A 15,621-nucleotide genomic window follows, 5' to 3' on the forward strand; every position below is an offset into this window, starting at 1 on the left:
CTAGAAGGCATAGAAAGTGGTCCCGTCTTTATGGAAGACTCCCGGGAAAACGATCAAACACTTAGCATTTGGACTGCCTCTCAGATGGACTTAGTTCTGAAGAATCAGGTGGAGGGGACAGGTCCTTCCTCTTCCCCTGCAGTTTAGAGAACACCTTGTTCTCACCCTCTTCTCTCGTGGTCTCCCCCACAAGGCCAGGAGCCCACTTCCCCACCTAGACCCCCCTCCAGAGACCTGGGACTCTGGAAGCCCTGCCAGACAGCCCCCAGACAGCCTCCAGGGCTGTCTCATGTCTCTTACACCCTTAGGGTAAGCAGAGTGTGAATGTTGGCCGGGAAGGAGAGAGCTTCAGTGTGCAGCCCAGGGTGTGAACACACACACTCACATACAAGCCCCTCACAGAGGGAAACAAAGTGGGGAGGGGTCAGGCCACGTGGCGGTGCCAGCACCCTGTTCTCACACCAGGGTGTTTGATCAGAGGACTCCAGGGAATCTAAAACTTCTCAAGTTGAACCTGGCATTTCAGGGCATTAGGAAGGCGTATTTGTCAAAGTAGAAGGCTAGCACATAGTTTAAGTGTTTTCTTATTAAATTTATAACTTTTAAATATTTAGACACATTTATACTTTGTCTAGACAGCATATTAAAAAGCAGAGACATTGTCAACAAAGGTCGGTCTAGTCAAGGCTATGGTTTTTCCAGTGGTCACGTATGGATGTGAGAGTTGGACTATAAAGAAAGCTGAGCACTGAAGAATTGATGCTTTTGAACTGTGGTGTTGGAGAAGACTCTTGAGAGTCCCTTGGACTGCAAGGAGATCCAACCAGTCCATCCTAAAGGAGATCAGTCCTGGGTGTTCATTGGAAGGACTGATGCTGAAGCTGAAACTCCAATACTTTGGCCACCTGATGTGAAGAACCGACTCATTGGAAAAGACCCTGATTCTGGGAAAGATTGAGGGTAGGAGGAGAAGGGGACAACAGAGGATGAGATGGTTGGATGGCATCACTGACTCAATGCACATGAGTTTGGGTAAACTCCAGGAGCTGTTGATGGACAGGGAGGTCTGCCATGCTGCGGTTCATGGGGTCGCAAAGAGTCAGACACAACTGAGTGACTGAACTGAACTGAACATCTTGCCTGAGGCTTCCCAGGTGGCGCTAGAGGTAGAGAACCTTCCTCCCAATGCAGGAGACATAAGATACATGGGTTCAATCCCTGGATCAGGAAGATCCACTGGAGAAGGAAATGGCAACCCAACTCCAGTATTCTTGCCTGGAGAACTCCCTGGACAGAGGAGCCTAGTGGGCTACAATCCTTGGGGTCACAAAGAGGGGTCACACACGCATGCATACCCTTTTCCTGGGCCCAGTAAATTGGGAAGAACCTGATTCTTTGGATGTCTATTCAAAAGACATCATCAGAAATGCTAACAAAGCTTCATGCACAAAGATGAAATCTAAAGTGTATTTTATAAGAGCAAAGAAAAATCTTAAAAGCCTAATATTAAAGGACATATCAATTAAATTATATCCTAAATGTAAGATCATGCTAAGATTTTAGTCTGAAATGATTGAAAGGGAGAGGCAGGTCATGGAGGTGGGAGGATTTGCAAATCAAGAGCTTTGTTTCAAATCCACTCTGTTCAAGACACCTATAAGATATTCAGTCACTTAGTCACTCAGTCGTGTCCGACTCTTTGCGACCCCATGGACCGCAGCCTTCCAGGCTCCTCTGCCCATGGAATTCTCCAGGCAAGAATACTGGAGTGGGTTGCCATGCCCTCCTCCAAGGGATCTTCCCAACCCAGGGATTAAACCCAGGTCTCCCACATTGCAGGCAGATTCTTTACTGTCTGAGCCACCAGGGGAACCCAAAGATATTCAGTAGGTACCCAATTATACCAATCGGGAACACAGAACTGGAGATGTAAATTTGTGTTTCATGTATATAGAATTATATATGTAACCATATTGACATAATTATATGTATATACAAAATCATTGAAATCATATATAATGATATAGATAGACTTGATAGTTATATGATATGTCTCTGAAGCATGATTATAGGCAGAGGAAATAAGAGGCTTTGATACTGAGCACTGAAAGAGTCGTACATCAGGAGACTTGGTAGACAAAGTATTGCTGTTATGGACTGACTATTTCCAGACTTTCACAAAGAGGTGGCTCAGTGGTAAACAATCCGCCTGCCAATGCAGGAGACGCAGGAGGCTAGGCTTCGATCCCTGAGTCGGAAATATCCCCTGGAGTAGGAAATGGCAACCCACTGCGGTATTTTGCCTGGAAAATCCCATGGACAGAGGAGTCTGGTGGGCTGCAGTCCATGGGTTCACAAAGAGTCGGACACGACTGAGCACACGTGCATCTTTTCCTTTCTGAGCACTTGTGAGATAGTAGAAATATATATGCAGGTCTCTGCTCCCCAGTTACTAACACAGGGCTCCTAGATCCTTGAAATTTCCTGTGTGATTAGAAGTGTCTTAGTTCTAAAGTCTCCTGGTGGCTCCTAGATACTTGAGGACTGGGGGCTCATTGCTGAAAAGACCAAGCCAGGATTAGAAGTTTGGTATTTTCAGTTGCACCTCCATCCTCAAGGGAGGAGAAACAGACTGGAGATTAAGTAATGATCACTCACACCTTGGGCTTCCCTGGTAGCTCATATGGTAAAGAATCTGCCAGCAATGCAGGAGACCTGGGTTCAACCCCTGGGTCAGGAAGATCTCCGGGAGAAAGGAAAGGCAACCCACTCCAGTATTCTTGCCTGGAGAATGCCATGGACAGAGGAGCCTGGCAGGCTATACAGTCCATGAAGTCGCAAAGAGTGGGACATGACTGAATAACTAACACACACACACACACACACCTACGTGATGAAGGTTGTAGAAAATCCCCAAAGCACGAGGTTCAGAGAGCTTCCGGCTTGGCAGACACATCTCCGTGCTGGGAGGGTGGCGCACCCCAACTCTGGAGGGAGACCCTCCCAGACTTCACCCTTTGTGTCTCTTCTTGCTCATCCGTGTCCTTTATCATATCCTTTGTTACATAATAAACTGGTCAACCTAAATCAGTGATTCCCTGGGTTCCGGGATACTGCCATTGACATCTGAGGGGTGGGGGAGGGTGGGGGGAGTCTCGTGGGATTGAGCCCTCGACCTGAAGGCTAACACCAGACAGTTAGTGCCAGAATCGTTTCATGGGCAAACACACAGGCCTGGTGCCAGAGGTGGTGTGAGCGAGAGAGTGAAGGAGACTCAGTGCATCCTCCCGTTCAGGCTTCTTCCCCTCAACACTTCCTGCCTCCCTCCAGAGATCTGAAAGCAACACACAGAGGGCCATCGTTTGTCTCCAGGGTCAGTGGTAAATTGGAGGACTTTTCCTCTAAAAAAAAAAAAAAATTGCAAAAGCTCGCCCTTTCCAGGTGACACCACCAAGGGTTGGATTCATCTCGTGTCTGCAACTGTTACATCAGAAGCACCAGGCCCAGTTCACACTGCGGTGAAGTTCAAATCACCCCCCAGCCTGACGAGTTTGTAGGTCCCACAAGCCGGGGAGCCCCTGTTGGTTCGGGCAATTCTAACGACCTAGAGACACACCCCGCGGCCGGTGAGGGGGGAGGGGAGCGGCCAGGAGTGGCTCTAATGAAGCCATCAGGCCTCCACTTCTTTTTTTTAATTTATTTTATTGAAGTATAGTTGATTTACAGTCTTGTATTAATTTCTGCTATACTGCAAATGACTCAGTTATACGTATGTGTGTGTGTGTGTGAGCCTGCTCAGTCGTGTCCAACTCTTTGTGACCCCATGGACTGTAGCTCGCCAGGCTCCTCTGTCCATCGGATTCTCCAGGCAAGAATATTGGAGCAGGTTGCCATATTCCCTTCTCCAGGGGATCTTCCCCACCCAGGGATCAAACCCTAGTCTCCTGCATTGGCAGGCAGATGATTATTTACCATTCTGTCCCCTGGGAAGCCCTTGTATATGTGTACACACACACACACACACATATATACACACACACACACACACACACGTATATCTGCACATTATATTCTTTTCCATTGTGATTTATCCCAGACTATTGATTATAGTTCCCTGTGCTATACAGTATGACCTTATTATTTATCCATCCTATATATGTAATAGTTGGCAACCACAATCTGTTCTCCATGTCTGTGAGTCCATGTTGCAGATAAGTTAATTTGTGTCGCACTTTAGATTCCACATATTCCATACAGTATTTGTCTTTGTTCTTCTGACTTTCTTCACTTAGTATGACTGTCTCTAAGCATCAGGCTTCTACTTCTGATGCCTGCCTCCCTCTGAGCACGTCTGGCCTTGTTCCATTAAAGCGTCTTCTGACTTCCTCCCTTCTACGCCAGACCTGAGTGTTTCAGGGCTATTGATCTGGCCCAGCATTTGGTATGAGCTTTGGAAAAGGGCCAGTGATGGATTAACCCTCTCGATGCTGAAATCCAGGCCCCCCTCCCCGAGGCAGGTGCAGTGAGAGACGAAATGGACCAGGGCTGGGCCCCTCCCCTCGGCCTCGGGCTAAGCTGCAGAAAAAGCCTGCGACCACCCTCTTTTCTCTGGTTGCGCCCTCCGTGAGGACGGGCAAGCTGAATCGTCCCTCGGGGTTGTGTTTACCCGACACAGGGCCTCAGTGCTCCCCTCTGCAGGTGCAAGTGCTCACATATGTGAGATTAAATAATTCCCAGTTCCATTTCAGAAGGGCACCCTAAAAAAATAACCACGTTGTCCTCATGTCCATCCTTTATTTTCTTGTTGTTTTCTTCTTCGACAGTGTTCATTACTGTGAAATCACAAAACAGAAAACAAGTCTTCCCCTTCTCTCCTGTTGACAAAAAAATTGTGTGGGGCTTCCCTGGAGGCTCAGTGGTAAAGAAGCTGCCTGCCAATGCAGGAGACAGTGGTCTGATCCCACATGCCTCAGGGCAACGAAGCCCACGCACCACAACTACTGAGCCTGTGCTCACGAGCCAGGGAGCAGCAACTACTGAAGCCCACGTGCGCTAGAGCCTGTCTCCACGACGAGAGAAGCCCCACGGTGAGAAGCTCACACACGGAAACGAGGCAGCAGCCCCGCTCACCATAACTGGAGAAAAGCCCGCACTGCAGCCAAGACCTAGCACCGCCAAAAATAAATCAGTAAAACTGTTTTAAAATGGAAAAAAAATCATGTGGAATTAGGAGGTTTCATTATTTCTTCCTTTTTCATATATCAGTTCAGTTCAGTTCAGTCGCTCAGTCGTGTCCGCCTCTTTGCAACCCCATGGACTGCAGTACGCCAGGCCTCCCTGTCCGTCACTAACTCCCAGAGTTTACTCAAACTCATGTCCATTGAGTCAGTGATGCCATCCAACCATCTCATCCTCTGTCGCCCCCTTCTCCTCATGCCTTCAATCTTTCCCAGAATCAGGGTCTTTTCCAATGAGTCGGCTCTTCGCATCAGGTGGCCAAAGGATTGGAGTTTCAGCTTCAGCATCAGTCCTTCCAGTGAATATTCAGGACTGATTTCCTTTAGGATGGACTGGCTAGATTTTCATATATGTGATTTGTAATTGCAACATAACACATGTTACATCTTTAAAAGAAGAAAAATCAAAGAGTTACATTTGTCACATATCCAAAGGTGGAAATGGAAACACTGTTCATACAGTTGTGTAAATAGAAGCAAATAATGTAAATCTAAGTCAGTGACTGAGGCGTTAAAGCCTTTAAAAAAAAAAAGATAGGAATACAATTAGAGAGACAGAGGATGGAAAATTAATACAAACGCAAGAATACTCGGCTGAAACATGTGAGCCCTCTCCCTTCTAAAGCAGGAAATTCAATCCCTGTGTGCTCTGCATGTATGTGAATGTGTGTGTTTATCTGTGTATCCATCCATCCATCTTTGTACCCATTCATTCATCTACCCATCCCTCCCTCCTCACCTTTCTCCCTCCATCACCTTCCAATCCACCTGGGAACTGGGTGTCAGAAGAGTCACTTTGGGTGAAGCCGTAAGGTCTTATCAACACCCCCACTCACGACATTCCACACCTGCCCCTTCCAGAATGCCCCCACTTTTCGCTGAGCCACCTTCCCACCCACCGTGAGAAGTCTGCATCTGTGACCACCCCTGCTCCTGCAGCCTCCTGCTCCATGACACACACACCCCAGTGGCGGTCCTCCCTAGCCTGCATCACCCACCTGACGCAGAAAAGGTGAACGATTTTCTTAAGTTGTTCAGTCGCTCAGTCGTGTCTGACTCTTTGCGACCCCATGAATCGCAGCACACCAGGCCTCCCTGTCCATCACCAACTCCCGGAGTTCACCCAAACTCATGTGCAAGTCGGTGATGCCATCCAGCCATCTCATCCTCTGTTGTCCCCTTCTCCTCCTGCCCCCAATTCCTCCCAGCATCAGGGTCTTTTCCAATGAGTCAGCCCTTCTCATGAGGTGGCCAAAGTATTGGAGTTTCAGCCTCAGCATCAGTCCTTCCAATGAACACCCAGAACTGGTCTTTTTTAGTATGGACTGGTTGGATCTCCTTGCAGTCCAAGGGACTCTCAAGAGTCTTCTCCAAAACCACAGTTCAAAAGCATCAATTCTTTTGAGCTCAGCTTTCTTTATAGTCCAACTCTCACATCCATAAATAACCACTGGAAAAAGCATAGCCTTGACTAGATGGACCTTTGTTGACAAAGTAATGTCTCTGCTTTTCAATATGCTTTCTAGGTTGGTCATAACTTTCCTTCCAAGGAGTAAGCGTCTTTTAATTTCATGGCTGCAGTCACCATCTACAGTGATTTTGGAGCCCCAAAAAATAAAGTCTGACACTGTTTCCACTGTTTCCCCATCTATTTCCCATGAAGTGATGGGACCAGATGCCATGATCTTCGTTTTCTGAATGTTGAGCTTTAAGCCAACTTTTTCACTCTCCTCTTTTACTTTCATCAAGAGGCTCTTTAGTTCCTCTTCACTTTCTGCCGTAAGGGTGGTGTCATCTGCATATCTGAGGTTATTGATATTTCTCCCGGCAATCTTGATTCCAGCTTGTGCTTCTTCCAGTCCAGCGTTTCTCATGATGTACTCTGCATATAAGTTAAATAAGCAGGGTGACAATATACAGCTTTGATGTACTCCTTTTCCTATTTGGAACCAGTCTGTTGTTCCATGTCCAGTTCTAACTGTTGCTTCCTGACCTGCATATAGGTTTCTCAAGAGACAGGTAAGGTGGTCTGGTATTCCCATCTCTTTCAGAATTTTCCACAGTTTATTGTGGTCCACACAGTCAAAGGCTTTGGCATAGTCAATAAAGCAGAAATAGATGTTTTTCTGGAACTCTCTTGCTTTTTCAGTGATCCAGCGGCAAGCCAGGCTGCTGGATGATCCATTCTCCAAGCCAGGCTTCAGCAATACGTGAACTGTGAACTTCCAGATGTTCAAGCTGGTTTTAGAAAAGGCAAAGGAACCAGAGATCAAATTGCCAACATCTGCTGGATCATCAAAAAAGCAAGAGAGTTCCAGAAAAACATCTATTTTTAAGTTGAGGTATAGTTAATTTACAATTCTGTGTTAGTTTCAAGTAGAGTCAGACACTACCAAGCACTCAGACAGCACAGTGAGTCGGTTCTATATATAGAGCAGAATATATGTATACATGTGCATATATTATTTTTCAGATTATTTTCCATTATAGGTCATTACAAGATATTGAGTATAGCTCCTTGTGCTATACAGTAGGTCCTTGTTTATTTTATATCCAGTAGTGTGTACCGTCTAATCCCAAACTCCTAATTTATCCCTCCCCCACTTTGATAACATAAGTTTTCTATGTCTACGAATCTATTTCTGTTTTGTAAATAAGTTCATTTATATCATTTTTTTTAGATCCCACATGTAAGTGATATCATATGATGTTTGTTGATCTCTGACTTCACCTAATTTTGTAATCTCTAGGTCCATCTCACCCACCTGACTCTTGTTTCTTCCATTTGTCACCCTGGAGAGTTCAGATATCATAGTAAACCCACCATTTCTGTATCAGTGTGACCTTGTATGTCAGTCTCCTCCTCTCTAAAGTGAAATTAATATTAGTTTGTGAAATTGATATTAGTTTGTGGCTAATAAGTCTGTTGTGAACACATTAACACAAGAAAAGCACTTAAAACAATATTGAACATGGCTTGTGGCATGTATTCAGCAGCTCGTAGCTTGAGTTACCATTCAAGACAGTAATTCCTCACTTTGTGCAGTGAGGTATCAGCACGCCCACCCTTTTCTCACCCTCTCCTCCAGTCTCCCAATCTCTGTGAGCCTGGCCTTTATTTGTATATTATCAACACTTAACAGTCTTTATAATAACTGTTGGTGAGACTTTCACGATTTCTCTGGATAGATTCTGAATCTGAAAACCATGTAGATCACAGCCGTGTAAGTATAATTAGTGCAACATCAAGCGATGGCTATGATCACACTTCCTGAAAGTGAAAGTTACTCAGTGGTGTCCAACTCTCTGCAATCCCGTGGACTAAACAGTCCATAGGATTCTCCAGGACAGAATACTGGAGTGGGTAGCCGTTCCCTTCTCCAGGGGATCTTCCCAACCCAGGGATCGAACCCAGGTCTCCCACATTGCAGGTGGATTCTTTACCAGCTGAGCCACGAGGGAAGCTCAAGAATACTGGCGTGGGTAGCCTATCCCTTCTGAAGTGGATCTTCCCGACTCAGAAATTGAACTGGGGTCTCCTGCATTGCAGGTAGATTCTTAACCAGCTGAGCCACTAGGGAAGCCCAAGAACACTCACACTTCCTTCTCTATGCTAATTCCTTCAACACTACACAAAGGAGAAGGCACCCCACCCCCAGCCCACATGCAGCTTCCTGCCTTCGCTGAGAGATCATTCTGGGGTTTCTGCATCAGAAACATCTGCTGAGCGAAGGGGAGCAGCAGCTTTGTTCAGGGATGTTTGCCTCACAGACAGCCTGGGAACCTGGAGATAGCGTCTCCATCCTTGGAGGGCAGATTCGTTCTTAAGGACAGTGATCTCTCCAGCTTGCTGTAGAGAAGTCTCTCTCCAGAGCCACTAGTCTAGAGTACTGAAGCCGGACACTTCTCCCTTTGCTCCTTGAGATCTTCCAGGGTAATAAAGCTAATTTCTCTCCCTGGAAGGAGAGGGGGACAGGTTTGATGGCAATTCTCATGGGAGATCAGCAATTCTCACAGGAGATCAGCATCTCCCAGGCTCTACGCTGCTCGCTGTGTACAAACCCATCAGGTGTGCGGCATTCACCTGAGCCTGCTCCACAGTCCCCATGAGCCAAGGTAGGGGAGCAAAGGGACCCAACATGGCCACAAAACTCTGCAGCCTGCTCTGCTGCAGTGATGAGCTGTCTAGGTCCCTCTGGGCTCAGGGTCTCCTCACCAGCTGAATCTGCAAATCTGGCAAGTCCGGCAGCTTTGCAGTTACAGCGGTCACTGTGCTTCAGGATGGCTCGACTGCTCAATAGTTTACTCCGGTTGTTCAAAATCATGCCGTGGTTTAGTTCTCTTTTAGGATTTGTGCCTCTCTTGTATGATGTACTGTTTCCCTGAGTTAAGGACTATTTTCTTCATCATGTAGCTTGATCATAGCTGGGTTATTCCAAGCTATTGATCGTACAAGTTGTCTCCTTTTTTCCTAGAAGAGCATCCTCTGTTGGTCTCCTCTTCTAATTTCCATGCTCCTCTTCTTATATGGACTAATTCTCCAGACCTTCTCTGGAGCTGCCGACTTGGAACTTTTCTCCATGACTCCTCTGGATTGAATGTTCAGTTCAGTTCAGTTGCTCAGTCGTGTCTGACTTTTTGCGATCCCATGGACTGCAGCACACCAGGCCTCCCTGTCCATCACCAGCTCCTGAAGTTGACTCAAACTCATGTCCATTGAGTTGGTGATGCCTGGATTGAATGTACTATTTCCTAAAACACCCACAAGTAACTTCCTAAGAAAAGGTGCTTAGTGCTTGAAAAGTCAGGATGTTGAGTTTTCAGTTATTTAAAGGTATTTCATTCTTCTCTTACCTTTGATGATTCAGATTAGAATTGCAGTTAGTTCCCTTTAGAAATTTGATGGCTTTGTTCCATTGCTTATAGCATCTGTGCTGTTAATAAGATCCCAAATTCTGATGTGATTCCTCTTCACTTGTAGATTATCCTTGTTATCTTCTGTTTTTTTCTCTGAAACTTTTTGGCATCTTTTCTTTATACTCAATGCCCTGAATAGCTTGAGGAGGGTTTTTGACATTAACTTTACTTGGATCGTTCAATTAGAAGCTTCCCGCTCTCCTTTCATTCTATGAAATATGGTCTTGTATTGGTGATATTTTCCAATCCTCTGTTAACTCTCCTCCCTCTAGCCTGAATTCCTGTCGGTCAGGAATCTAGCTCCTGGACTGATTCTATGTAAATTTTTTTCTTTCTTTCATTAAAAAAAAAAAAAAAAAAACTCATTATCTTTTGTTCTACATACAAGAGAATTCCTAGAGTACATTTTCTATTTAACTAGATTATCAGGGTCTTGGCAGGAAACAAATGGCATGTGCAAAAGAGGGACCGAAGAAACAGTGATGAAGGAACTTTACAGAGGATTAAAAAACCAACAAAGGATGGGGAGACCTGCGTAGACCAGCAGCAGCGCAAGGCACCTCTGACCTGGAGCCTGGGGGTGGTGAGAGGCAGAAGAGAGGCCACTGGTATCGGACTTTCAGTTGCTGTGAAAGAGGGGCCATCTGACGGGAGCTGTGGCCACAGGAAGAGAAGCAGCCCTTCCAGAACCAGAACTCAGCACAGGAGGGGCTGAGGCGGGAGGCAGGAAGTCGATCTCCTTGATAGCTGCTAGGTCGTGTCTGACTCTTGTGACCCCATGGACCATAACCCACCAGGCTCCTCTGTCCATGGGATTCTCCAGGCAAGAATACTGAAGCGGGTTGCCATTTCTTTCTTCAGGGGATCTTCCCAACCCAGGGGTCGAACCCGAGGCTCCTGCACTCGATCTCTTTATTCCAATAATTATTTTCTATAAAGTCACCACAAACACTAAGTCGTGAATACTGAACCATCGCCCCTAGGAAAAATACCAGGTGAGGTTTCTGGAAGCCTCTGGCTGCTGTATGTCAACATACCATACAGAACCTTGCTTCTTGTGTGTTTCTATTTAAGGACCTCTAATTTCCTGTGTGGAGCTTCCCTAGTGGCTCAGATGGTAAAGTGTCTGCTCACAATGCAGGAGACCTGGGTTCAATCCCTGCATCGGGAAGATTCCCTGGAGAAGGAAATGGCAACCGCTCCAGTATTCTTGCCTGGAAAATCCCATGGATGGAAGAGCCTGGGAGGAGCCTGGTAGGCTACAGTTCACAGGGTCACAAAGAGTCGGACTCAACTGAGCGACTTAACTTTCTTTTCTTTATTTCCTATATATTGGTCATTAATATTGAACTCAAAGCCAGCAGCCCTATAATTCATGCCTGAACAAAGCTCGTCTAACACATGTATTTCCTCTGCAAGGCACCCTCGGCACCATGCTTGGAGGCCATCTGAAACAGCAAAATGACCAATAAAAAGCACAAAAATGTGAAATCGTGGCACCAAATAGGCCACAGAACGGACACTTGTTAATAGTTAAGAGCTTAAACAAGAAGGCTGAGCTCGCCTGGTTGGACCTCAGCTGGGAATGTGTACGTCTGGCAAGTAAAATTCTTGGTTCTCTGTCCATAAATGAGGGGGAAGCGACATGAGTGTTGATGTGGGGGTTATAAATTAGCAGGAAGGCTAATTCTCATAGGTGAAATCTGGGAATAGCGAAGATGCCTGTCTTCGGATCACCGGCAGCTCCTTTCATTGGCTGAACCAAACCAGAAGACAATTGGAGAAGGCAATGGCACCCCACTCCAGTACTCTTGCCTGGCAAATCCCATGAACAGAGGAGCCTGGTAGGCTACAGTCCATGGGGTTGCTAAGAGTCAGACACGACTGAGTGACTTCACTTTGACTTTTTACTTTCATGCATTGGAGGAGGAAATGGCAACCCACTCCAGTGTTCTTGCCTGGAGAATCCCATGGACAGAGGAGCCTGGTGGGCTGCCGTCTATGGGGTCACACAGAGTTGGACACGACTGAAGTGACTTAGCAGCAGCAGTAGCAGAAACCAGAAGATGGATACCACAAAACACCAGACACTCTGATTTGTAGAAGGCAGTGTGCCAGGCTCCCATCAAGGCAGAACAGAGCCGAGAGAGGGTCTGGAGGTCTCACAGAGAAAAGCCAGCCTGCTCTTTCTGTTGACGCTCACATTTGGCAGGTGTATTTTTAATTTCCAGGAGAGCTTCCTTTCTGTAATTGCTCCTCTTCTGTGATACTTTGTACAGAGATAGGCATCTTCTCAAATCTCCTTGAAGAGACAACAGAAGTTACTGCTGACGGTGGTATGGATGTGTGCTTTTAATTCCCTTTAGTTCCCTGTACTGTCTCTATTTCTTCAGGCATTATTTTTGTGTTGATCAGGAAAGATGTTTCTTTTTCATGTCATAGTCTCTCATCAACTATCTGGTCAATTTTTTTTAGCAATTGAGTTTATTTATTTTTGGTCGTGCTGAGTCTTCATTGCTCTGCAAGGACTTTTCTCTTGTTGCAGTGCACCGGCTTCTGATCGTGGAGCACAGGCTCGGGTGCATGGGCTCCGAAGCAGTGGTGCCCAGGCTTAGTTGCTCCGTGGCATGTGGAATGTTCCCGGACCAGGGATCAAACGGGTGTCCCCTGCATTGCAAGACAGATTCCTTACTGCCATACCACCAGGGAAGCCCCTGGTCAAATTTTACAATGAGGTGACAGAAGCGGTAACTAGAAGTTTCTCATCAAAGACAGGGTCTGTTGACTGGTCAGCTTCACTCACCATCAGGGTTTCTCCAGCTTGGCATTCCTGATATGTAGGGCTGATGAACTCTGCGTTGTGGGGACTGTACCAAGCACCATGGGGTGTTTAACAGCATCCCCAGCCTCTACCCATTAGATGCCAGGAGCACTATCCCCCTATTTATAACCATCAAAAATGTCTCCATAACCCTGGTACACCGTTGGTGGGAATGTAAAATGGTGCAGCCACTCTGGAAGCATCAGTGGGTAGGGACCCTAACTCCTCGGTTCAAGGCAGTTATGGCACACAACCCTGTGGAGGGCATGTGTGTGCACACGCACGCATGGAGGCACGTGTGTGTGTGCTCAGCCGTGTCTGACTCTTTGCAACCCCAGGGACTGTAGCCCTCTGTCCATGGGATTTTCCCAGGCAAGCATGCTGGAGCAGGTTGCCATTTCCTACTCCAGGGGAATCTCCCAACCCAGGGATTGAACCCACGTCTCTTGCGTCTCCTGCTTTGACAGGCAGATTCTTTACCACTGCACCACCTGGGAAGTCCAGAGGCAGCTCATGATTAAAAGGGGGTGAATCAACTCCTTTTCCTCTCAGGGATAGCCTGGTGGTTGGATGTGAGTTGGTTCCTGTAAAAAAAATTCTCCCTTACAGGAGGGACTGCATTTCCTTGTCCACCAGTTGGAGTCAGAGCTCCTGTCTCATGCAGCCAGAATAATCTAAACCCGCGTAAGTGGGCATCTGAATTCCATTAAACAGACAAGGCTCAGAGGTGTTAAGTTACTTCCCCAAATAGCCCAGGAGCAGAGTCAGCACTTACCAATGCCCCTGGTACAAGTATTGAATGCATTCTACTACATCCCAGGGCGTCCAGCTGACACTGAACTCCAGCCTCGTGTATTCAGCTCACGTTTTATTTATCAAAACCTCAAAGATGCCTGGTTCTGGGGGAGACACTATTGGAGGCACAAAAAGCATGTCACTCTTGTTCACAACAGAATCATCCCTTCCTGCACTTACCTGGCCCGCCGGTTGGCATGATCTCAGGGCGGCAGTTCAGTAGGCATCTGCTCGGCATGCGGGCAGATGAGTAGCAAGGTTGGTCACCAGGAGTTAGTTGCCTGGAGTTTGGGCTCAGGATGGATGTCCAAGGCAGCTAGGATTTCCTTCAGTATCAGCCTTTTATTCCTGGCTTGAAAGACCTTGTCCGTCACTCCTGCTGGAACAATTGCTTCCTGCTTGAGCCAGAGGACAGCAGAGTAGGGAAGAGACCCCAGAGACCATCAAGTCCAATGTCATCACTTCACAGCATCAGAGGTTTTGGCTGCTTGGACCTACGGAGCATCCTCGGGGCAGAAGCGTACTTGCCCTGTGCAATCCAGCAGGTGACACCATCCACATGCTGAGCCATCTCCACGGGGCCGCCTGGCCACCAAGGCCTCACAGTCACCCTCACCACAAGGGCTGGACCGGGGTGAGCCTGAGGAAGAAAGCGGCAGGCGCTGCAAGGGGGCAGAATCCTGAGAGCAGTGCTGTGCATGGCGCTGAGGTGTGTCAGGCACAGTGCTAGACACGTTACATACACCGGCTCTTGTGATCCTCACAACGACCCTGACAAGTGAGGACACTGAGACACGACCTCATCGACTTGCCCAAGGTCAAATCCAGAGCGTCTGGCTCTGGGACCCACTGTATTGCAGAGATGCTTGTGATCAGAAGCTCAGGAAAGGGCTTCCCTGGTGGCTCAGTGGTAAAGAATCTGCCTTCCAGTGCAGGAGACACGGGTTCAATCCCTGGTCCAGGAAGATCCCACACGCCCCGAATCAACTAAGCCCGTGAGCCACAACTAATTGAGAGAGTCTCCAGAGGCTCTCTCTGGAAACTGAGAAACTACTGAAGCCCGTGTGCCTACAGCCTGTGCTCTGCAACAGGAGAAGCCACCACAGTGAGAAGCCCCAGCACCACAGCTAGAGAGTGGCCTCCTGCTCCTTGCAACTAGAGAAAAGCCCACGCAGCAACGAAGACCCAGTGCAGCCAAAAATAAATAACTTATTAATTTAAAAACAACAACAGGAAAGACAACCTCCCAGAGCTCTCCATCCTAGTTGGGGGTGCAGCGGGCGGGGAAGGAGAAGCCAAAGGTCACCCAGTAACAGATGGGAGTTGGGTGGATAAACCTTTCTTTTTTTTTTTTTTACTTTTAATGAGACCTCAATCAAATCCTTAGATCTCAATATTCTGAGAAATATTACCTGTACTTTCACCAGAATTTAAAATTAAGAGCCCTGTAACTGAGTCTTTCCATGATTGAAACCTGCTAGACACTCATTATTTCTCAATCTCCCAATTATGTAAATGTTTTTAGAAAATCAAGGACAATTTAATATTAGGGGTTCAATAACACCAGGAAATGTATACTGAAATTGTTAATTCTCTTACCATCTAGTTCTCTGTGCGTGTAGAGTTCCTGTTTAAAATTGCATTTTTGAATAAGAAAGATTTGCTCATTCATACTACTCTGTCTGATGATTTTCTGTTTCTAAATGCTCTACCCAACACTGAACTCCAGGGGAAAAGTAGATGTAGCAGGAAGCCACTAGATGGCAAACTCCCACAGTTTGTGACAGACAAATGCTGAACAGATAAATTACCGTCAATAAACTATTTTTTTTAATATGTTTGAAATCAAAT

General features: G+C 46.7%; 1 long non-coding RNA gene across 1 annotated transcript in view; it reads left to right on the forward strand.

The window, feature by feature from the left end:
* Positions 1-5,216, forward strand: part of LOC129659638 (uncharacterized) — a 28,456-nt gene extending 23,240 nt beyond the window's left edge. Inside the window, exon 2 of the long non-coding RNA XR_008718166.1 lies at positions 4,824-5,216. This is a non-coding gene — a long non-coding RNA (uncharacterized LOC129659638). The remainder of the gene's footprint in view (positions 1-4,823) is intronic.
* Positions 5,217-15,621: the final 10,405 nt, after the last annotated feature.

This window comes from Bubalus kerabau, chromosome 8 (genome assembly GCF_029407905.1).
Source record: "Bubalus kerabau isolate K-KA32 ecotype Philippines breed swamp buffalo chromosome 8, PCC_UOA_SB_1v2, whole genome shotgun sequence".
NCBI classification, from domain to species: domain Eukaryota; kingdom Metazoa; phylum Chordata; class Mammalia; order Artiodactyla; family Bovidae; genus Bubalus; species Bubalus kerabau.